The sequence below is a fragment of the Dromaius novaehollandiae genome, chromosome 3 (assembly GCF_036370855.1).
Source record: "Dromaius novaehollandiae isolate bDroNov1 chromosome 3, bDroNov1.hap1, whole genome shotgun sequence".
NCBI classification, from domain to species: Eukaryota; Metazoa; Chordata; class Aves; order Casuariiformes; family Dromaiidae; genus Dromaius; species Dromaius novaehollandiae.
In genome coordinates, this window is record NC_088100.1 from 109382089 (window position 1) to 109407674 (window position 25586).

Consider the following 25586-nt stretch of genomic DNA (forward strand, 5'->3'; position numbering starts at 1 on the left):
TGCTGTGTGCAGTTGGTAGATGAGTTTGTAATGTGCTCTGGGATTCTTTTCCATGCTGTAAATTCAAATTACATCTCATCATGTGCCTAGTTAAAAAACAGAATATGTCACAATAGAGAAAGAGAAAACCAGGGACAGATTGTGATCCTGTTGGTGATTATGTAAGTCTAGACCGCTTCACCGTCATTTCTTATCCCAGGATAAATGAGAACAGGGTGGGGGGTCTTTGGGGAAAAGAGCTAACAAACAAACAACCCAAACTCATATTGCACAAATTACGATAGCACTTCTTATATTTCAAGAATTTAAAGACTGAAAGCAGAGGCAAATACATAAATCTAAATAATAGTGGAAATGAGTCGCAGTTCTGGTAAGAGAATTGGTCATGTCCTATTTGTTTTTTGATATGGTTTCTTTTAAATCTGTTTCTACCACTGCCTGTTGCACATCACATTCTTTGCACGCTGTAAGAATTCCATGATGACTTGGTACCGTGGGACAAATACTAGAAGATCAAGTGTGGGAGTAAGACTGTGCTCATGCTCTACCTATGCTGTTGTGTACCTAGAACCCCAAGTGTGGGATAAGAAAAGGAATTTACTCTTACTTTGAATAAGTGTTCACACTTGCTGAACAAATAAAAATGTAAAATATTTATTACCTTTTAATAAGAATTGTCATGAAATGTCCCAGAACATTGTCATGAAGTACAAAGTGAACTTATTTTAATTCCAAATAGTAATGAGGGGTGTGGAGACCTGATGTAATGTCAGAGCATAAATCTAACTACATCATTGGATAGTATCAAAAATTGTAGTAAGAACATTTTTCTTCTCTCTTTCCCATCTTTTTTTAATCTCTTTTATTGAGTCTACTTTATTTTTTACAAGCCACGGTGTATTTAAATAGAGCATATGTAATGAATTTTTGTGTAGCAGTCTATATTATTGCTATGAATGAAATTACAGGTTTCTTACTGTTGTCTCGGGAATGAGTGTGTTGCTGCTCCTAGGCATTTTGGTGGCATAAAGCCATTATAATGGTATCAGCAATGACCCCTGATGCTTTACGAAAGGAAGTGATGAAAACTTTCTTGTCAAGTTTAAGCAGCAGGGGAATTTAGGTATGTTATCCAGAATGCAATTATTCAGCTTGGCTCACAGCCAAGACAGTGAGACTAACCGTGTGTTTAATCTTATGAAAAGATGGCACGGGATCTTTAATGACCATGTTTTGTCAGGATCTTAGATTTATGATGTCTCTAAAAGACAGTTCTTGTGGTGCCGTGTTCAAAAGACGTAATTAGAAAATCCATAATTCTTCTGAGTTTTGTTTTGGCTTGTTTTTTTCAGAGATGTACATTTATTCTGTTTTATGCCTAATCTGTTCAGTGCAGCCTTGTGATGTCGGAGAGCCAGTCTTGGGAGGAAGCAGCTGATCCGACCCCATGCCATCCACTGATGGGGAGGCTGTTTCCCTAGCAACAGAAACCAAAGAACAGCTCTTTCCCTGTTCATGTTTCCTTTTCACTCAGTGTTACATGCACTCATTAGCTTCTTAGGAAGAATCGTACAGCTACTATCAACCCAGACTAGAGCTAAATGGAACAGTGTAAATGTCACCACAGCTTTCAAGGTTGTGAGCTTCTGAAGCCTGCTGCTATCAACATTAGTTTTGTATTGAAAAGTATTAACAAACTAGGATATTTTTTCCCCTTTAGGAATTATTCATGGTGCTGTATCAAAACAAAGAAGTGAGGAAAAAGAGTAGAAATTGCCACACAGCTTTGCCTCATGTTCTGTGGAGAATGTATTTGTATGCAAGACTGCAGTTTAAAGGGAAATGGCATGCCACTCAGATAGGGTTTTAGAACTGGTGCACATGGTACAGCATATCCTTTTTAATCATGCTCCTAAAATTGTTGGAGTTCCTCAGGAAAAAGAGAAGTTCAGAGACAAGTGAAGGAGACAACAGCCGTGTTGACAAAGGGAGTTGATAGTGTACATGCTCTGGTGTTTTCATGCCTGTGTGAATAAGACCTTTGCATTCTGGTCGGTGTTGCGCTACACCCTCATATAAACTTTTACCCAGGATTCTACCCTTTCTTTGACGTTTCATGTATGTTTTTCCCTTGCAATGTCTTAGTAAAAATGACAGCACAAATTGCATGGCAGTGGTAAAAAGAGTTCAGAACTTGTTTAACTGCGGGGAAGGGACTATGGATATATTCTGCTTGGTGTGAGAAACGCTCCATTTATTGTTTTCTAGTATCAGGGTTAATAAATATGGAAATGAAGTCAAAACAGGGCACTGAATAAATACTAAAATAGTAAGTCAGCAGTACATAGGACGGAATTCTTAGTTTGTGCTTGTGCAAAATATTTGTCTGAGTAACTGAATTCATTATTTCATAAAGGAAAAATATTTTTTTCTAAAATAGCATTATCACAAAGAAATGTTGAAGTTCCAAGCATTCTCTGATATGGAGAAGAGCTGCTCTTTCATTAGAGTGAAAATATTAGTACCTGGCTGTCTGTGTAATAGGGTGTACATGCTTCCTCCATTCCATAGTAGCCTTGTCTTACTAAAGCAGAAGTGGTCCTTTCTTTGCATTCAGGTACTAGTTCAGAGGGAATGTGCTCTTTCCTCTTATACAAGCTCTGTGATACTCTGCTTGCACCACCCGAGAACTAACCCAAACTGAGAGAAGCGCTGCACGTTTAGGCAGGTTGGATTCCTTTGCAAGTTATGCTGGTAACTCGTAGAAGCCTGAAAACTGCTATTGTAGAGGTGTGATTGAATTTAGTGTTACTGTCAGATGCTAAATATAGAGAGATTTTGGGCCTCAGCTGATGCAGCTTGATACAGTTTTAAAAGTGGCTAGAGTGAGTTGGAGCAACTAAGGGACTTGCATAAAAAGTCTTTGTGATGTGAGCCTGGTTCAGTAGCCCAAATCCAGTAGGTCTAGTTTGAGTGCATCAGAGATCAACACATTTCTGAAATTCAGACTGAATTCCTCCTGATTCCTGGGGCAGCTTAAAATTCTGGGCAGACTTTGGAATATTGCCAACTGACCAGGTAGCATGAAACAGAGGAAATATGCGCAGATTTCCAGAGCGTAAGTGTTAAGAAAAGAAACTCTTCATTAATAAACTGAACAAACAAAACATGCAAGTCATAGCTATGAATAGGCACCATCAAGCTGTCATTTTTTTAAATGACTTTTTTTCAAAAGCCCCATGCTTTCAAGGGTTATCATGATTACTAGCTCTAAATCTTTATAATAGCTATCAAATGGTTGTACACAGCATAAATGCAGCATATTTTAATATAGCAGTAGCTGCTTCTCTTGTAGTTATTCAGAGGCTTGAACTGACCACTCTGTTTTTTTGAGCAGGATAAAATGTGTGATATGGCAATTTTATTTTTTCCTCTTCTGAAGTATTATGGCTGAAATAGGTGTGTATATAAAAGGCTGCTTTTTTCAATTGTGACATGATGAATTTTTATGCAACATCAGGCTCACTTCATGTGAAACTAAAGCTTTTAAAGCCTACACACTGATCTCCTCCAGAAAAGGTAACATCCATCCTTCTGCCCAACATGTAATTTTGCTGCAGTGCCATTTCATAAGCGGATGTTTTTCAAACTTATGCTTTGCTTTGGCCAGTGCTTGGAATGGAAAAAGAATAAAAAACAATTAGCTGTTTTTAGTTAGAGAGTTTGTCAGTCAAGGGTCAGAGAGAGGATGCTATGTTGATAGTTTGTGTTTGAGATTCACTACGCTGCTTCATATACTCTGTAAAAGCAAAAGCAGTATTTGGGCAGAGGGGAAAAAATAAATTGGAAGAAGCTGGTGGCCAAAGTTCTAGCTGCATCCTGTTAAATATAAACATTAGCCTTTTCTTCAAGTGGCAATGTTTTTTTCAGGAAAATTGAGGGTCTTTCCAGTTCTCTATTGCTGCTTGTTTATTTTTATTTTGTTTTAAACTCCAGCATTTTGACATATACTTTCCTGGGTGGTGGAATAATGGATTCTTCCCTCTCAAGGCCAAATACTGTTTTTTTCTTTCAGCTAAAGCTTCCAGTAGTGTGCAGAGACAAGTTTGATTTTTTTGTGTGTGTTTGCTTGTATTCCTCCCCCCCCCCCCCCCAATCTCTTCCCGGGATTTCCCAAAATGAAAACTATAAAGGTACTTGGTTTCCTCCTCAGCACTGTTGTGCCTGACTTGTAAACCTTACTGCCAAATTAAATGTGATAAAAAAAAAAAAAAGCTCTTCATAAAAAAATTCAAAGAAAATATGTTACTTGAAAGGTTTCCAAACTCTGTGCTCTGCTTCTACTTCAGAAATACACTGTAGAGTGATTTGTTTTTTCTTATTATTTTGGGGGTATAATCTCTTAAGCAGTGATCAAGGTAAACGTCTGAATACAGCACAGCCATTGTGAGACTGAAAGACGCTGAGATAATGGAGTCTCCTATCACGTATACAGTGGGGTTTGGGTGACAGCATAAAACTGTTTCTTACTGAATTTTGTTATTTATAGGAATGGCTAACCTGATAAGGCATGAATCATGCCTTTCTTCTTCCTCCTCACACTTGATTATACTCCAGACCTCAGAAATCTTGAGTATAGCCCTTGAAAGAAAGCTGGATAACTTAGACTGAGAGCATATTATGTATTTTAGAATTGGAGGAACTGCATTCTCACTGCTTGCACCTCTGCTTGTACACTTTGATCATTGGTTTCACCCTATCCTGTGGATGAGGAACCAGTATCAGGAACTTCTGAAGGCTCCACAGAGTTCAGTCAGCTCAACAACCCAGCATTTTCTCCAATCTTGGTAGTGCTGGATGAGGATATTAAAATGTAAGCTGAAGTCTACTGCAGGGAGCTGCCTCCACCCTACCCCAGTGCTGGAGTTACAATAAACAGTACTGCAACCTAGAATTTAAGGATTTGATTGAAATGTTGAAGCTGTTCACTAAACCACTGCTTCAGATACAATCAAAGATAATTATTTAAAACAGAACTAACTCAGCAATTTAAGATGAATGTTCCCACAGTAGGAATTAAATTTTATCTTGTAGCAAGTAGAGAGTGAAACAAAAGGTTGAAAAGTGGTGCTTTTGTCTTTGTAAGAGTAGGTTTGAGTGAAATTCTAGCTATCTATGGAAAGTATCCCACAGTCTCTTCTTATCCTACATGCTTTTTCTGCAACAGAACTGTATTACGGGGTAGCTGTTTTACTGCATGGGCACTTATTCCCCATTGCAAGTTAAACAGCCATTCAGATTCTGGGATCCCTCTGGGCACTAGACGACTTCTTGAACTGCTTGCAGTCTGTATTGAAATGACAGCCAAGAGATGAAAGCATTGCTCTCTAGCTGAGTATAGGAATGATGCGTAATGAGATACAGTTTGCCTAAATGCAATTGTACATTTTTAATGTTACTCTGCAGCTATCAGCAGAACTTCTGCTCTGAACAGCAGTGGGGACCTAAACTACACCAGCCACCAACTCTACTCTGAAAGAGGAGCCTGGGAGCCCTCATTCTCAAGCTGCTGTGCTGGTTAGAGAGCCTTCACCACAGCACTAGTAGCTCAGATGTAGTCCTAACACTTGGGAGATCACACAGACTGCCCTTGCTATAGATTCATACACAGGCAAGCTTGAAGAGATGAAGAAATCTTGCATTTCCTTGTGGGAGGTGTTGAGCTAGAAAGCAGTTTAACTTGGGTTATCAAATTCCTCATGGGTGGAGGTGCTCAGCATCTGCAGCTCAGTTAACTTTGATTTGAAATTCAGCTTCTTTGAAAGCTTTCTATGCTATGTTGCTCACCCTGGAGATACATGTTTTGAAAGGTGAGTGCTCAAGCATTGGAGAGGAATGGAAACCATCTAGGATGGGATTTTCAAGGTAAAACGTGTTGGATTTGAGGAAAACACTTTCTATACAGCTGGAAATAGATTTTGTTGTTGTTGTTCTGGAAACTACTTATTTTTAAATTAAAAGAGAAAAGAGTGTTTGAATTGAAATGTCAAGCTCATTGGCATGAAATAAGACTGATTAAAAAAAGAGAGAAATCCCTCTTAGACAAAAAGTTGTCCTCATCCACTGAGACACTTGAGATCCATGAGCTCTTTGATTCAATTCACTTGAGACAGAGATGCTTGCTAATTACTGAGAAATTAATTTAAAAAACAAAACACATACCCGTTTTGCACACACTAAACACCAATCTTGTCTTGCACAAATTAGCAAACTGTACATGCTGCTTACAGGCCCCCAAAGGATAATTTACTGATACACATGAAATTATCCATTTTGTACATGTTTCTAACACATACGCATACAAAAAAGCAACTGCTCACATTTAGGGAGGATGAGGGTAGGGGAAGTCAAGTGTTGGGAACCCTGTTGAACGTGCAATAGCTGGTGATGTTATACGTCACCATGCTGGTGAGCATGTCTCCTCACACAGCTGTATGTCTCGTGTGAGTTCCACAGGGAGCTATGTGGCTGATTTCCTGTGCATCTTTTCTCTTCTTTTTTTTTTCCTTTTTTTGCATTCTACCCTCACACACAATCCAGTTACTTCACAGTTTAGTTCAACCTGTTCTTATTGCACTTTTATGTCCTAAAATTTTACCTATTACAAATGGGGTAAGAGGAGAGTCCCTTGAGTTTGTCTGGTCAACCCCCCTCTTAATAGTTAAGGATTGTTTCATATACTGTATTTTCAAATGCTAATACTAGCCTTCTTTTGAACATTTCAAATAATGAGGTTTCTGCTGACTATCATGGAAGATTATTTCACATGGTGTGGTGGACTGATGAATGAATTTTTTGCCTTAAACATTTCTTGGTGCATGGGGTGCAGGCAGGCCACAACCCCGAACAAGCCATCTGTCCCTGGCGGAAACAGGACTGGGCTGCTGCGACCCCCGAGATGGTCTCCCTGCGACCACCCAGGACACACCAAGCCTGCACTGAACGAGACCACAATCGGGCAGAGACTTTGGGATCTGGACTGTAAATTATTGTCCGTTTTTAGCACAACTTCTATAAAACCTGCTTGGCATGAGTGGCTAAATTTGCTGAAGCCTTAGGCCGCACTCCCTAGTACAGTAAGAAAGGGCCCAGAGCTGCTGCAGGCGGGAATGATAAGGGAGTTACCAGCAATTTGCAGTCCTGTGCACTGCTGAAACAGTGCTAATTGCTGGAGTTATCACCTTCTTTGTCAGGACCTTGAGAGCTAATGGCTGGACCCGAGAATGGAGACACACCTGTCAGCAGAAACGGCAACAGTAAACGGCCTACCTAGGGACAGTGATGAGACCCAATAAGGAGCAGGAGACCCCAGACCCAAATATTACTATTGGTCTGAACTACCACGTGAGGGGTGGGAAAACTTAATTTGAAAAAGCTATAATTGCCGAGGGATTTCTTTGTTTGCCCCCCCCCCGCTCGCTCCCTCTCTCGGCCCTCGCTCCTCGTCCCTCGTCGGAGGCACCCAGCTTGAGCTGTGATTCGAGCGGAGTCAGCGGAACATCATCAGCCTCGGAGTGGTGGTAGCTAGCTTCCTCTCTCCTTTTCCAACTTTTCTCTATCTTTTCCCCTTACCCTTGTTCTGTTCCCCTCTTCCCTTCGCCTCCCCTTCGCTTTTCCCCCCACCTTTTCTCTCCACTCTGTGGAAAATAAAGCTAAAAGGTTGTACGATATTTGACCGGTTTTAGCGTCTTAATCTCGTCCTTGGGATCGTAACGAAACCCTCCCGATATTGGATCGGGACACATGGTAACACATCTTGCCAGTAGGAAGTTTTTGTTATTTGTTTCCTAAAGCTCTTTATCACCTTTCAAATACACTAGTGAGTCATATGCTCTTTGATAACTGTCTTGAAACATCTATAATGAATCCACATCTAGAAGAAATGCATGAATTTCAGTAAGATGAGGATAGCTAATGATAGAAAATTGAGGTGAGATGGAAGGATACAGGTGAATAGTATCATAATGCACATTTTCTATCTTTTTTTTTTTTGAAAAAAAATTTTTTTTAGTAAAAAGGGCAGAACTGTTTTGCTTCTCATTCTGGAGTTAAAATTTGTGGTGACAACTAGAGGAAATAGAGGGTTAATCTGCTCAGAACTGGCCAAAACATTCACCAAAATTAAAAAAAAAAAAAAAAAACACATCTTCCTTTCAAGTTCTTGAAATCAGTTGATCTTTATGAAATCTTTTGGGTTTAATAAGATAACATATGTTGATGGAGATACAGTTATTTGAAACTATTCAGGCAGACTCTTGTGCCTTCTCTTTTATTGGCCAACTTGAGGTGCTCTTGATTTTACGGGAGGTGGAAGATTAATCTTACTTAAAATCAGTGTTCCCTAGAGAATCAGAAATACACACTCACCTTTTTTTTTTTTTTTTTTTTTTTTTGATAATGTTGGGAATGTTATATTATAACAGCTGGGGCACTGTGAAAGGGTCACAAAATTATATCCTAGCAATGTGATTTTTAAAAAAAAGTTTTATACAAAATACAGTTTTTACACTAATTCCATGATGAATTAATAGATATTATGGGACCAACTTGCAACCATTCTTGGCATAACTGAGAGAAAAGAGCCTGAGTTGAATTCAAATGAGAAATTTCAAAATGTAATATAGCTCATACGTATTGAGAAATTGCAGTATCTCATTTGTCTTCCATAGGTCTATACTGGTCCGCATCAGCAACAGATTGACCCGTTATCTTTATGGGATTATGAATAAGAATTGGGAAAATGCACAATAAGGAAACAGGGCTTGGAGTGGTGTTTCATTTTGGTTTGTCTGCCAGAAATAGAAAAACATTTTGCTTGCTTTACAACACGCTTACGCTGCATTAGATTTGATGCACAGATACCCTGGAGATGGGTCTACAAAGGCAGAGCTGCCAAAATAGTGAGGGAAAGAAGAGTTTTGTACTGTCTGTGCTACAAGGGGAAGTGGAAAGGGGAAAGTGGGGCTTTGGAACCCATGGCGGGGGGCAAGAGGGTGTGAGAGGGTTGCCTGAGCGCATTGCCCGGCACAGCAAGCTGCCGCGTGGCAAAAGGCAAGCAACAAATTCATATGCAAGGAGAAGGGACTGGGAACAGTGATGAAAGGAAGAACTGTATTTAGCCTATATTTATCTTTGCTGGAGGCTAATGTCACTTGGCTGAAAAAGGAGTGATTTTACAGCTAATCCTATTCTTATGACTGCAACCTTGCGTATGTGAGATGAAATTAAATACCTAAAAGCAGCAGCCATTGTGGCTGAGGAGGTCCTAATGGTATCGTATTCTGCTATTTTTCTCGATTTAAGTACATTGAATGACCCCTAATCATAAGAAACTTGTAAATGCAACTTCTGGAGCCTCTGACCAGGTCTCTGCCCAGAATAAATCATGCCAACCGTAATGGATGCCTTGAGGCAAGATGGATTTGTGCTGTTTGGAGTAGTTCATAAAACAGTAATAACGACTTTCTTCACATAGTGTAAATTATTTATTTGTCTTCTATGGTCACCTTCTGCAGATACGTTAGCAAACAAATTAATCTGTGGACTATTCATAGAAACACATTTAAGAGAATATTGAAAAATCTTCCATTTGTGTCTGGCCTACACCAGAAATCTGAATCTAAGAGCTATACTCAATTGTAAAACAGGTTATTTTATTCACTTAATAAGTTCAGGTTATCTTGACTGAGGAATTAAAAAGGTGTAAGAATCTCTCTGTCATCAACAAACTAAAAAATGTGTAGTTCTTAATTTATCAAAAATATGAGGCAGTTATACAAAATTCAAGAGTAGGGGGATGTCATATTTACCTATATATTTATTATATAGGTATATATATTATATATATATTCTTTTTTCGAAATGCTAAGGCAGGAGGGGTAAATGAATTATGTAATGTATTCCTGTTCAATTTAAGAAAGGCCTAATAATAGTGCTGTACTTCTACAAACAGTGTTGGTTGACAGATTCCCTACTCTGAAGGCTGAAGGTCAAACGAATATACTATTTATCTGAGTGCCATTTGAGGTATATCTTGGAAATTAGGGTTGGTAAATATATGTGTGTGTGCATGTATACATATGTATATGTATATATGAGTTTATAAATATAAAAATATTTATCCTTATGAGGTAAAAATGGGAAATACTGAGTATTCATCGGAGATGAAGTAGGAGGAAAGGGGAATACTTTTCCTGTGTTCTCCTGGAAGTGGAAAACAGTTGTTAAACTGCGTCAGAACAAGAAAAGTGCTCACTTTCAAAGCTTATTGATAAAAGATATTGACATACTGAAAAAAAAAGGGGGGGTGGAATAAAAAGTAGGAATGTGTCCTAGGGAGACAGACAACAACAATGTAGGGAAATATTGCCAAGCAAATGAAAATGACTAATGTCAGATAGCGACTGGTGAGTGGATAAGATGCAAAGGAAGCCGAATAATGTTGTATGGCAATTGTTAAGTGAACATGAATAAATAAAGATGAATTATGAGAGGTGATGAGTAGGCAAGAAACAAATGAAGATAAACAATGTCACGTGAAGTTTCCTGAGCAGCAAAGAAAGATAATGAAAAGTTATCTTCTTTGGATGGTTGAAATGTACCAAACTCCAGGGTAAAGCCCTTTCTGTATGAGTTTGCATGTTTTGAACTCAAAATAACCATCCTGACAATTGGATGCTACCAAAAAAAGCTTATAAGTGTATTTTGGGGGGTTTTTTGGGTTTCTTTTTTTTTTAAACTCTACAAATGTATACTATTGTTTCCTGGCAGTTGCCCTGCTCCCTGGATTTTGTTACAGTTGAGATATGCCCCTTGCAGTGAGCTCCTCATTTAAAGAACAGTGTCCTGCTGTGTATGTTAAAGGTAGTAGAAAGGCTTATTAATGCTTCTTCATTATGTTCAGGCTTTTAAATATGAAACTCTATTTCTTATGCTAACCTATTCTTCCCATGTTGTTGAATTTTAAATTGAATACACTTCTTGTATTCACTTCTTGTTTTCTTTAATAATCTTAATAAAGAATATTGTGTATAATGGTTTCATGCTGTATACTTGGATCTAAATTGTAGCAAATTTAGAAGCTAAGTTTTGAGTCTTGATTTTTACTGAGGATAAGGGAGCCAAGCTATTGAGGTCCTGAAGAAAGGCATCTGGAGGGATCAAACACCACATACTTGAAGAAGAGCTTCAGTCAGATCATCTTAGACATCTAAGCGAAAAAACCTCAAGAGAGAGCTTAATTGGACTTCCTTCATTTTGGAGCTCTTAAGCTCCTGTATCAGTAAGGTGCACACGTGTTCATGAGGTATTCTCTCTGTAGCATCAGCTTTGGCAATGGCAATTAATATTATCAACTACTACTAATTAAAAGGCAGTGTTTACTACTTTAAAGCAAAGCACGGTGCAGCACTTGCCAGTAGTTGTCATGTAGTGGTATTAAAAATACTAAATAAATACTAAATACTAAAGTACTTGCCCCTTTCCTCATCCTCCCAACTTTTTCCTTCCTCTATAATAAGTTAGCCACAGTAGACTTAAAGTCTAATTTACCCTGCTTGGTTTTCTCTTCCCTCTACAGTCATTTACCCTGCTTCAAAGCGGCTGCAAAATGACACCATTCTGATCGGAAACACTTTTTTTTTTTTTGCAAAAACTAATGTGTGCTGCTTGCATCAGTTCAGGAGCTATGTTGGCTTGGGCCCTGGTGGCGATGAGTCCCCTAAGGTGCTCTGAGCTGGCAGAGTAGGTTAGGGGTGCTGCTCTCTGACTTCTTGCTCAGCTTTTGGTGGCTGAGTCACCTGCAAGTGAGAATTTTCCATCGGTCTCACTCTCGATGACTCAATTTTATGAGGCAGTGTTGCTTTCTTCCATGTTCTCCAGTTAGAAGTCGCAGGAGCAATTGGCAGGGTATGATTCATACGGACTCCTTAGGCTGTTTCTATTGAGACTTGTATTTTTCCATTTCAGCATGCTAGTTGGCACTGGATATCTGTTCTTGAAAAGAAGCAAAAGGAAAAGCATTTTAGCAGAAGGGTCTCTTTCCAATCTCAGATCTCTAGTTCCTGCTGTAGGAATCACACTTTTTGACCACAGCACCCCATGTCTTGGTGGGATGAACCCACCTCCTGCCTGTGGTTAATTTTCAGCCTGTGGCAGACTGTGGGCATGTTACTCTGCCTGTTTAGATGGTGTTCTAAAAAAGATGTATCAAACAGTGGTGAGCACAGCCCTTGCACATTTTATTGTTGTCTTTCAGTGTTTGATATTTAGTACCCACATGGAGAAATGGTGATTAATCTATGAAGAAATGTGGAGTTTACAATGTCATCTTTGTGGTGTCTTTTCCGAAGTCAGGAAGGGGCAAATCCGCACCTCTTATGAAGCTTCTGCAAATGAGCTATGCAGGTGGATGCAGGGAGCTTTTACCCCTCCTGTCAGGTATGAAACAGTGACGCAAAGACATGCTGGGCAGAGCATGGGATTTAAAGTCCAATCCCAAAGTCCTTTTCTACCCTAAGCAGTGTTTTGATAACAGCCACAAACGTAAGGTGCGTGGTCCTACAGTTCTGCCCAGATCTTCAGTTTTCACTTCTGGGTAACACTTGCCTTAGCAAAGAACTAGAAGAGTTTTTGTCATTTGTGAGTCTTGTGAAGCAGGGAATATTGGGTCAAATTTAGCCCTTGAGTAAAAGGTGCAACTCCAACTAGTACTGGTTAGCAGCGAATTTTCCACTCTTTGGAAAACTGGTATTTTGTATTTTTAACCCTATATGAGGATCAAAAGCTCACATTTAATAGCTTTTTCTAATTTTGAGTCAGTTGAAACATTTCATTTTTATTATAACTGTTTAAAAGAGCAGACTTTAAAACAAAGCAATGTTGAAAAAGGCAATTAATCTTTCCATCTTGAAAATGTGGGAAAGGGATGTTTTGCCATTTAGGTAGTTTCTCTTTGTAGTGTTAAGATCAATTTTCTTCTAAATTGTCAGTTCAGTTAGTCATTTTAGATAGAGAAAGATCATATTGAAGCTATTTTTTGGCCAGTTCTTAAGCATTACAGAAAATATTTATTTCTAAGGGTCATTGGTTCCCGGTAGTACAGTGGAAAACTCTTTTGTTAAGTAACCTTTATGATTTACTGATATCCAGAAGTTCTGTTAACTGGATCTGTTCTCATTGTGGCCTGCCTATTGGAGCAGGCACAGGGACAAATTTACTTTTTGGTTAAGTATTTGGCTATAATGAATATAACACAGATTAGCAAACTGTGACCTTGTTCTCTTTTGTCCAGGCATTAGAAAAGAAGTTTGATTTCACTCTATATCTGAATTTCATTCTATGTCATATGGTATATGGCCCTATATAGAAATATAGTAGCCAAAAAAAGAGGAATGCCTACCTCCTACTGGAAAACTAGGCCAAGAATTTCATGCCTGAAGTTGTCTTTTGTTGTCTCAACCTTCTGTGTAGTTGAAAACCTATAGAAAGCTATTATTTTTTTAGGCTGTTATCTCTTTCAGGTAACCAGAAGAAAGCTGAGTAGCCTTCTCCACAATCAGTGGGAAAATATGCAAGTCCTTGAGCTAAATTACAATGATCATCAATCAATTATAAATGAATTTTTGATGTCGCTATTCCTGCAAATCCTCCAGAAGATCCACTGGTATTTTCCAGTCTGTGAGACAGTTAATATAAGTGGCTCTGTTTTTGTCTTTGCCAAATTCAGTGTTGCTGGTCTCACTTTACACGATTTCCCATTACCTCACTACCGTCTTACAAAAGGCATAGTGTTGAATAGCACAGAACGGATTTTGTTAGTTCCCATTTTGGCATGTTACTGCTTTGAGAGCAAGGATTTTCATATTGTGGGTTTGAGGTTCCCTGTTACAGCAAAAGGTGATTCAAGGTGAGATCCAGCATGGATAACATTTGCTTCCCTGTTCATGACTATAAACAGTCAGACAGGCTTCTGAAAACTTCCTTTGTGCAGAGTGGTCTTCCTATTTTTACAAATTGGGAGAGAAAAAAGTAATAGATGGTATTTTGGTACTAAAAGGCACCAATGAAATTCACTTGCAATATTTTAGTACTATTTAACGAAATTGCAAGATTTAATTTTAGTGATTTTGAGGTTTGGTACAAATCATGCAGTCTTTGTCCTAAATATCTCTATACAGCTATCAAACTGTCACTCAAACATTTAAATCTGAGTGGTCTTCAACTCGACACCTTACACAGGTTTGTGGACAGAAATTGAGCTAAACGTTAGGGATATTGCTCATAATGGTTCTCTTCTTTTAATGTTCCTTTTTTTATCTTTTACTCTTTTGTATATTCTCTCTGGTTCTTATTGTATATTGCTGACCATAGAACAGAGGTAATTTAGAAAAGTTAAGTATAAAAAAGAGGGCAAAGTCTAAGCTTATGGACTTACTACTCTTTTCTATGACCTTTAAGTATTCCAAGGTCTGTATTCATGAAAGCCATTTATAAAAAGTAAAATGAAGTGCTTATATGTTACTAAATCAGCAGATAAACGTGGAATTATACCCTACATGGTGCAGTTCCAGATTCTTCTATTCTGTACTATATTACTCCTTGGACTACTGCTTTTTCTGTGTGTTTTCTGTGTATCTTTTTCCATACAGTGTTCTTGCCACACCCTGACATCCTGCCTCCCTGACATCTGCAAAAGAATTGAGATTTTATAAATTATCAGTTCAAATATCAACAGAAAAATGGAATTAAAATAGCCCCAACCCCCCACATGCCTCATTAACATTGTAGAAAAAAGGATACTTTACACCTTAATAAGCTGAGAGTGTATGAAGAAAAAGAGGGAATTGTCTGGAGTGCATTCTTAGAAGACAAGGTCATACAGAGTTAGATTTATTTGCAAAACCACAATGCTCACTCAGGTGCACAAAGTAGCAGAAATTCTCTGTCTGTCTGAATTTTTATATGTGTGCTCCTGAAGAAACCTTTCTTTTAATTTAATCTGTATCTGCTGTTGATAATGGCCGATATCTGCTTTCTCAAGGGATCTTGAAGAAAAGAGCAGAGGATTACACACAGACAGGACTTTCCATGTTGTAGAGTACTGTTTGAAACCACCAAGTGTAATAGTTTAAAATGAAAGGGTCCATCTACTTACACTTCAGCCAGTTTTTTTAGGACACTTGTGTGGTAGAGAGGCTGGTGTGATGGTACAGGGATGGAGGTTTTGTGTTCAAGCAGCAAAATAATAGCTATAATCCTGAAGCAGCAGGTATAAATCTTGAAGTCTTCTACACTTAACTGACAACATTTAGTGTTAGGCATGAGCAGCATCTAGGCTTAAGGTGTGTCAAGAGATGTAGGTTAAACTTTTTGACTGATAGCAGTATCTGATTTTATTAAAATGTTTATTCTTTCAGTTATTAAATGCTCTTACCTTATTGCAAATACGCTGAGGAAAAAATGCAGGCAGTTTGGCTCGAGTCCCTCTGCCCTGTTTTCATCCTTTGTACTGTGTTATTCTCCAGGCTGATGGTGCAGCGGCAGAGCAGCAGGCAGTGTGGCTGGAGACGTGTCCTTACAGCCCGCGGAGCACAGGGAGCCTCCGTGGTGGCAGCGGACGCTTCCACGTAGCGCTGGTGCCTGCATCCTCATGTCGAGGGGCATGTCTCAGTGAATAAAAGGAAAAAAAAATTGGCCTCTTATGCCCTCAGCCTTAATCCTTAACGCACCAAAAAGGAAAGCGACTCTGATGGTCCTGTCATGGTGATTGCCTACCTGGATGAAACAGGGACTAATGAGGTCTTGATATTGCACTCGTTACTGAGGCAAGACTTTAATTAACTGAGGTGTCAGGCCCTTAATGCCTTATCCTCAAGCACCTTCTTTCCTGTGTGATGCTTCCCTTCAGTTTCCAGTTTCCAAATTGATTACATTGAATGCAGGTTTGTTCATTTTGTTATAATAAAAATCTTGGCTATTAAGACAAATGGAAATTGTGTATCTTTTTTCATCTTGTGATGATCCAGTGCATGCTGTTGGCACTGTGAAATAATAAATAATATCTCACAAGCTTTTTCTTAAGTTGTGAGAAGACAACAGAATCACAGTGAAGAAACATCTTTTTTTTTATTTTGTGTTCGTTTCCCGTGTTGCTAACTGGTTATTAGTTCAAGCCCGTGTCTGCCAAGCCCTGTAGAATAAAATTTTTGAAGTAGCATCTGTCTCTTCTAACAGCTTGTGTAGATTGCTGTGGGAATGAAATTTCTTTTGACTCACCTCCCGTTCCAAAAGTATTTGTGTGTTCTTATCTATTAAGAATGAGTCTGCAAAAGATCAATATGCAAGCCTTTGTATGATAGACAAGAAAGGTTTACCTGAGGCATACTCTTCTCAGACTATGAGCAAATCAATGCTGTGCCCTTGGAGTCATCCAAATCCCAGAATGTAGCTCTCTTATAAACTTGTAAATTGCAGAAAAGTGCTACATCATTTTTTCTATAAACTGGAATAGTGTTTTGTTCTACAGATCAAAATGAAGCTGCCTAGTAATGAGGCTAGCCTAAGGTTTCTGTTTTTTTCTTTTTTTCTTTTTTTTTTTTCACTTCACTCTTATTCAGTTGGTTGGTTGGCAGGATGCCTTCAGACTTTACTGGCCTTTATATTTACCACTTAATTTTTCTCTGCTCAATACAGTGGCTGGAATTCAGCCTTCTGAGACTTCATTGAAATCTATGGAACTTCACATAAAAAAAAAAATTAATTGGAGCTTTATTGAAATGTTATTGTAAGTTAGATACTGTTGAAGCATTCAAAAGCACTTCTGTTTTGTGAAATTAGCTGTCATATTCTGCTGTGCATTTGGCATATAACAGTCAAAGTTGATGGGTTTAAGCTCCTAAGTAGCATAGCTGCTTTCAAATAATTTAACTGCTGACTTGTATATTAGCTGGGGAGAGGTGGATGAATCCAAGAAATTTGAAGTCTAGCATTTGGTATGAACATAGAGTATTCATAATCAAGGAAGCAACTTTAGAGAATACAAAACTATTTTCAGAGCTTACGCAGCTCTAATAGCTGAAATTGTATGAATGATCTTCCCATCCAATCTCCTTAGGCTAACTTTTCACAAAAATTTGAAGTAATAGGGCAGTCACAGGTGGTTACAACTCATGGCTCCATAAAGCTCCAAATCCAGGTCTGCTGAATACTAGCGAGGTAGTTCCATGGGTTTCTGTCACTTCTAGCCAACTTCTGTGAGTTTGTGTCTGGCTGTGTGAGGTGGTCCACATGTGGCTAAGGCATCTGAACCATATGGGAAAGGAGAGAGACCTTTTATGAAGTTTTGTTCCTGCCCCTGCTGTCTTCTCATGCTGGTGATTTCAGTTAATTTTGTGGGTGAATTTAGCTTTTGCATTCTAATTTTTCAGAATGCTGTGTTTTTAATCTCTCTATCAATGTGGTGACGTTTACAATTTAGTAGTTGACATGCTTGGGTTTATACATGGCAATGGCCAGCTGAATCTTCTAATGTTTCTGAAGATCAAGGGAGAACTTTGGTTGCCAGATCTTCTGTGGGCTCTTCTCGCAGTAAGAGCATTCTTTGTTTTCACCACAGTTTCTTAATGTTGTAATACCCAGTAAAGCTCCAAGCTTTTTTGTCAGCCTTTCCATTCACTGAGTGAATGTATGGTTTATTATACTTTAAATGCTTCCTATAGGTATTTGCAACTGAAAGTTCATGTATGTTACCTAATTCAGTCAGGAAACAGAATCAAGCCATTCTGGAGTTTGGGATGAGAGAGATGCAATACATGCTAGGGAAGAAAAATGCTTTTTTAAAAAAATTCCATAGACTTACGATCAGGTCTTCCATATACAGAAATCTCATCACCTGGACTAAGACAGGACCTGTTTTCAAATATGGGTGACAGAATAAGCTATTTTTCAGTTCTAGTCAGCACTTAATTGTGTACAAAGAATATTATTAGGGCCAAAATGAAAATTTGAGCCCTGCAGGCTGATTTCCTGGTTGGGTGTTCCTGTTTGAAAATGATTTACCTAACCTGTTACTCTGCTAACTATAAACATGTGTGGCTGTAATGAGGATGGTAGAATTATGTCAATTTATACGAGATAAAGATCTGTCCCATCCATATCAAGAAAGAAAGGGGACAGAAGTCCCTTTATGCATTGTGGATATTTTCGTTATATCAGTTCTCTTCAACCTTATCTTGGCAGCATATCTTGCAGCTGGCTGAATGGCACTGATGAGTGCTACCTCTTGAGCTGCTATTAATATTGCTTTGTGATTTGTCTAGGGAACAGGAGTATAAGGGCTGTTAACAAACCTAGGCAGCAGATTTCTGTACTGCACAGACAACATCTGAAAGATTTCTTTTTTTCTTCACTGGATGTTTCTCTCCCCCCCCCCCCCCCACCAGAAGTGACAGAACTGACAATATCTATCCTGCCATGATTTGTTTATTAAGTTGTATACCTGAAGTCTGTGATTTATGATCTCCTGACAGGTAAAAAAAATCTCTCAAGTTTATTCTTTTTACCTTCACAATTATTACTATTATCTGATGACTGAAAAGGAGAAAAAAACACTTTCAGAGAATATTATCTCTAGACCAAGGATGTCTGTGGGTATTCCCTGATACTTATCACCAGGGTGTCTAGGTACATCAGAATATTAATAGGTTTGTTTTTTCCGGTACACTTCAGAAATTGTTTCATTTCTGTTTTACAGATAGAAAATGGGAGCCAATTTTTAATTACAACTATTCCCCCCTTATAATGCTTATTTTTATGACTGACAAAAAGATGGGAGAAAAAAAACACATGCACAGAGAAAGGCTAAACAAGCTCAAGCTCTGGACAGGGCTTATCCGCTCACCTTGAGAACTGAACAAGGTTGTAGTAGCAGGGATGGAGAAGTGAATGCAACGTTAAGGCTCCTCAAACAGCCCGCAGAGCAGTGACTCCCTCTGCATGAGCAGGTAGTGTGGTGTCATAGGGGTGAATATATCTGGCGAAGAGGTTTGTCTGACAACCTGACATCAATGCTATAGTCATATTGAGGATTTTACTTCAGATCTGCTCTAACCTGGCCATCTCACTTGATTATCCTGAAGGCCTTGGGGGACCACTGAGGCAGATCCTTGGAAAATATTGGGAGGCTTTGCAGCAAGTATGCATGATTGTCTCTGCTGTTGGGCTGAAAGGGGACACCAGCGGGGGCAAGGCTATTTGCAGGATTTGGTTGCCAGCCTGCTATGTCAGAAGTACTGCAGGCTCCTGTGTTGCTGAGTCTTAAGTCCCAGACAAAGAGGGAGCACGTGCAAAGTCTTACTGCATCTAATGTGTGAGCCACGTGGAGGTGGAGTGTGTATTCAGCTGGCATCCTGCTAGATGCGTTGTCAGTGATGCAGGCTTGGTGCCCATATTGCAGACATTTCTGAATTAGAAGCATGTGCCCTGCGGGGCCTATGGGAGGGTGCAAGTGATATTCAACACAAATGAGAGTCTCAGAAGAAATCCTAGAGGAGAGATTCATAGGGAGCTTCGTAGGAAACCCAGATCTTCCTGAGTCCCAACCGTGTGGTTTGACCTGATCTGATGTTAGGAGGGCACAAGGCAAAAATGTGAAACATTGGGCAAGTCTAGAAAAGATTGCTGGTTGCAATGAAATAGAGGTTATGTGTCACTAGCTGAGGGTTTATTTTTTATTTTGTTAAATAATATTTCTTTATTTTAATCACTTTTCAATTTTGCAGTTGGTTGGTATCACATTTCCTTCCTTTCCAGCTTAGGAAGGAAAAGAAATGTCATCTTTTGGGAACACGGCATAACCAGTCCTTCTTGTACATCATAAAACAAAGGGGAAGTGCAGGTAATGCCACTGCTACTGGACCAAACCCTTGCAAGACCCTGAGGTGCAGATTCCCAGGCAGTCTCTGTTCTAAGGCACTCTGCCACCTTGGATTGCTTCTAATTTCAAGTCCGTGTCTTTTAAACTACATTGCAATATATTTCTTATATTTAGCATTATAAGACGCTAGGGACTAAGACAAGATTCTGTAGCCGAATTTCCTCTAGTATGTTCTGTTATTAATGTGTTTCTTAACACCTATACTTAATACATTCTTGTTTAGTTGCCTTTAGAGATGTGACATCAGCTTCAGATTTAAGAACTCTCTAATTATTTTGTCTGTGTCTCACAGGTTAACTGGCTGATTACAGATAGAAAATGTAGGTCCAGTTGATTCATCAAGCTAATTAATTTAATTACTTCATCAAGATTAGTTGTGCCAAAATATTAGATGGCAAACTTAGAAGTGTACTGAAAATACTTACATAAATTTGAACACTTCATGGAACACTGATTTTTCAAACATTAAAAAAATTATGCAGATATAAATAATAATATGCTGAGAAATACAGTTTCTTAAACTGATTAAAACATTCAGTGTGCAAAAATCCCTAGGCAAATAGTTGATATTTTAATTTATTAGTTAAACCAGAAACAAAGGTGATGGGAGGGATTGGTGGGTAATATTGGTCAGAACAGAAATTGATGTAGCTTTCTTGCTCAAAAACAGAAATTAGAAAAAGCTTTCACATTTATCAACCTGTTTATTCTGTCTCAAATGTGAATATGTTTCTTTTTTTCCTACGAAAGAGCAACATTTTTTTAAAAAAGTCATATTTAGTTTTCAAATACTGTCATCAACATTTGAGGCTTTAATATTAAATCAGGGGAGAACAGCAACAGTGAAAGAGGTTGGGCTGGCAGCCTTGGTGAGGCATTACTGGGAGAATGATAAGATCAGCTTTTTGGCTGAAACAGCTGGCTTGACTAAGTAGCCAAACGGGTCTTTATTTATCTATAGACCAGAACATATAGACCAACCAAATTATGCCAAGTCATCTGTCCCAGTGGAACTCTGTACTTCAGTTTAAGGCTTGAAAAACTTGTTATCAGTACAAAAAGGTGTGGAAAGTGGGTTTTCTTTTTAAACGAAGATTATGTTCACTTCTTTCTCAAGGGTCTTCTCTGCTTTACGATTACAGCGTAAGATGCGTAGTCTTCCATTCATGTGAACGTATGGTTTCTTTGAACAGTGATGAGAATGATTTTTTTTTCCTACTCTTTTCTGCTATTGTTTTCCTTATGTCACAAACTAGTATGTTTTCAGGAAGCTGCCTTTGTTGTATATCTGAAGAAAGTACGTTTTTCATGGAATACTGAGTTTTAAAGAGATAGCTTATATGTATTACTTTGTAAGTGGTGGTACAATCTTTGTCGCAAGCTAATGTAATCATGATTTCAGGCTGAAGCATTTCCTGGGAGTCAGTGCTCTTATTGCTGGCTCTGGAGCCAGTGTACAAAGTGTAAAGCATCTTTATACTCACAGCTGACGGGATGAGTTTTATGAGCCTTTTTCTTGTTTTCCGCGTATTTCAACCATCTGTAGAAATGGTAGCTTTTCACTCTGTGTTTTTAAAATATAGAGGAAATGAGCACAAATAACTGCAAAAGTGTTAATGTCTATAACACTTATTCTAAGTTTTCACATATTGGGATAGCTTTCTTCCCTCTGTCCTGGGCATTCTGTTCCACTCCGACTGTGCAAAGTAGTCAGGATGGAGCTGCAGATGTCTAGCTGGCATAAAACAGGTGGACCGGCTCCACCAGCCTTCACTCCCTCTCTGCGCGGCACCAGTGGGAGGCTTTTTGAAGGGTAGGCGGAAAAGAAGTGGCTGGTCCAATGAGGTGTTTCCAGTAACTGACACAAGCCAGGGGTATTTTTCAGATTTCTCTAACACACATCAGAACAGAACAGGAGCAGCTTTGCTTAAATACCTGGTTTCTTGATAAGCCACTTCACTGAAAGGATTTTGGCATAGAAGGACATCATATCCATTAAATTTCTACTGATATAACACTGTTTCTTTTATGTTCAAATAAAAACTAGATTTCCCCAGCACATATGTACAATGTAAGACAGAAACCAGCCTTTTAACACCATCCTGTTTTGATTTTGCAAGTGAGATTGCAATAATTCTGTTCATTCTAAGTAGTCCTTACTCAGCAAATGTTTCTGTCCAAATGTGAGCATGAACAAGGTTCTCTTAGAAGCTAGCTATATATCAAGCAATAGCTACATATAATATTTGCTGTAAACATTTGATGCACTCCCAGACCTCAGTGTGGTTCCTTAATATGGAAATACCACATGTTATAGCTGATTTCTGTTGTTGCTTCCCAGGGAGAATTTAAGGCTGTGATGGTTTAATTGGAGACACCCTTGGGAATGTTTCAGCCTTGCTGCAAGTTCTGAATTAGTCCCTCATTAAAACTGGACCACAAAGTTGGTATAAAGTTGCCTTTGCTTCTGCACCAAATCTGTAGTGGTAGAGTCCAAGGGATGGCATCGCTGTCCTTTGGGTCATTTCAAAGTTGATGTAAATGGTACCTGAATTAAATATATGACCTGAGAAAATGTACATGCACTAATTGCATTGAAGTTACTAGTAGTTTTTATTATTATTATTATTATTATTATTATTATTATTATTATTATTATTATTATTATTTTAAGTTTGGTAATGCCATTTCAGTTTCCACAGTATTCTGCTGACATTTTATCTGCCATGTTTTCACATTCAGTTCACTTGGGAAGTTTTAGCTTGCAAAGGACTGATGTTAGCCTGATGGAAGATGCAGTTCTTACAGTAGAAGAACATTCCCCTGAATTGAATAGTTTCTGTCAAATAATGTGTCAATACTGGATGTTATGGAGCCATCTGATTTTAAAGGCAGTCATTTTGACAGGAAAGGAGAAATTCCTATGGAAGTTCCACCACATACTACTAATGCAAAATTCCCTTTGTATTTAGTAAAGGTCCAAGATGAAATTCTAGACTGCTTTTAATGCATAATATCATGCTATTCTAACTTTGGTTCTTGCTTCTTCTTTTTAAATTATGATTTTTCTTAATTAGCAGGTAGATACTATAGTTTCTGCAAGTAATTTTTAATGAACTAAAATTTCTGTTCTGAAATTAAAACTCTTAGTAAAGTTTGACAAATCTGGGAGAAAAGTTTCAGCATTAGTTTGCCTAAATTTCCATATCATAAGATATTAGTCATGTATACAAAAGTAAAATGATGTTTTTTCAGTGACAGCAAATTTTAATTATGGGAATTTTAATTACGGGAATTTCAGCTGGAAAATTAAAAAATAGTAACAATTTAGTATCGAAGTATAGCATTCTTACCAAAATAAGTTTGTTTTCCAAAGTACCTGCATATTTTTGCCCTTCAATCTTTGCCTTGAATAAGCTACAATGGGAAACACAAGAGTGGGTCAGCTTCTCAGCAGATGTGAATCAGAGAGGCTTCAAGGAAGTAAATGAAACTACTGCAATTCATATAAGCAGAGGATCTAATCCAGAGCTCTCAGTCGTTCTAGCGGTTTTTACTAGAGCACAGAGGCTTTGATTATCTGCTGCTGTTTTGTGGATGGCTGTACACTGTGGTGCAGCTGGCTGACTAGCATCAGTGATTGCAGCTCGGTGAAAAGAGTCAGCACGATTCACAAGTGCACTTTGTGCCAGAATGAAACTAGATGAATGAAACTACTCCTCAGCTCTTCAGGTGGAAAGATGACTAGTTCATTTGAAAAGGAATTGCGTCATTCATAACATTTAAAAGACCTCACTCATTTTACCTGTTCAGGATGCTTAATGGTGACCCAGTTGAGAATAACAGATAGGATGATATAAAACTTGTTTCTGAAAATTTATTGAACTGTATGGTGGTGCTTTTAATTCACAGCTGTGTGTCTTCTGCAGCGAACAGATGTTTAAGGGAGCTACCTTCAAAAGTTTTGGGAGGATACTAAAAGATGTAACATTTGAGGATATATTGTTCAATGTAAAAGTTAAACCCCTGAAATTTACACCTCCATTTACACCAGAAACCCCCTCCATTACAGAAAAAAAAAAGCATGATTTCAACTGCTGGAAAAAAACACCGAAGTCCACTGTGCTAAATCTAAAACAGAAGCCAATAGCAGATACCCAGAGACGAGTATAAGAATTGATCAAGCGTATAGTGACATTTCCCTGGAATACTCTCCTAGTCTTCAACATCCGTGTTAATAGCCCTTTATGGATTTTACCCTGGAAATGTGTAAGACTGTAATATCCACAAAACTCTGTGGTAAGGGGTTATCACAGCTTATGTATCTATTGTGGGATATATCACTTGCTTTTGTTTGTTTGAACCACCTCCTACTACCTGCTAGCTTCCTTAGCACCAGGCAGTAGGAGAGCTGGTGAGCTGTTGGTTCTTATTCACTGTTTGTATGCCATGAATGGTTTTGTAGACCACCATCCTAACTCCCACTGGACGTCTCTTTTTCAGGTTGTAGCATCTTAGTCCACTGAGTCATTCTTTATGTCCCATGCCTTTCATTCTTGTCTCTCTTTTCTGAACCTTTTCCAGTACTACTGTACCCTTTTTGAGAAGGAGGATCTAGGACTACCTGTGTTATTCAAGATATTGGCACTCAATGGGTGTATATGGAGATATAATGATGTTCTCTGTTTTATCCTCTATTCCTTTTCTAATAATCCCTGCATTGCTTGGTTTATCGACTGCTTTTCAGTAGAAGTGAAAGAAATAAAGATGCTTACTGTAAGGTACAGCAAGAGTAGGTACAATTGATGTCTAATTTCTTCAACATCCTTGTTTATCCTTCCTTGAAATCAAATATTAATAATGTAGCTTTTCTGCTGCTGTCGGGGACAGGTTTGGCAAGAGTTGGCTCACTACAGTTAATCTGGAATGAAGGAGTCTATAGAGAGTGTTTCAGGAGGGTGCTCTTGAGTTTGAACGTAGGCACTAATTGAAAGCGTATTACTTTTCTGGAGACTTCTGGTCTTTTTTTTACTGCTTTCAGCAATAGTAGATAAGCTGCCAGAGAGGTGCTCCTGCATTTGATGCTGTATTTGCTGCATTCTGTTTCTCCTGGCACCATCAATCAAAGAATTAGTGTATTTTTACATTTTGCAGGTGAAATATTTTCCACTAGCAGTGGATTCAGAAGGGAAAGAAACCAGAGTGCACCTATTTTGTCTTTGGGCTTCTAGGAAGGAGATGGGAGGGACCCTGCTAGAGTTTAGGTTTTGTGCTCTGGAGAGAGGATCTAGCAGGGGCATTGTCCTGGTGTCTCTCTGCAGTGACACGCAGGGTGTAGTGCTCTCTGCTAGCTGAGCGTGATGGAAGCCCTCAGCCCAGAAAGGTCTCTCTCTCACTTGTGAGTGCTTCTCATTTCGTACCAGGAGTGGAAGCAACAGCGCCTACGTACTCTGAAACTAGCCAATCTTGCATGGTGCCTGGTCCAAGTGGAAGCAGGAACATAAGGAGCACATCCACTCTTGTTAGACAGCCAGCCCAATTATGCATACGGAAGAAGTGTGGACAGTTTTAGAAAGCTGCTGGCAGCAGATGC

At 38.7% G+C, this 25586-nt stretch overlaps 1 long non-coding RNA gene across 1 annotated transcript in view; it reads left to right on the forward strand.

Annotated features, from left to right (window-relative positions):
- The window catches only part of LOC135327724 (uncharacterized), a 198504-nt gene that overhangs the window by 20827 nt on the left and 152091 nt on the right, over window positions 1-25586 (forward strand). The window lies entirely within an intron of this gene.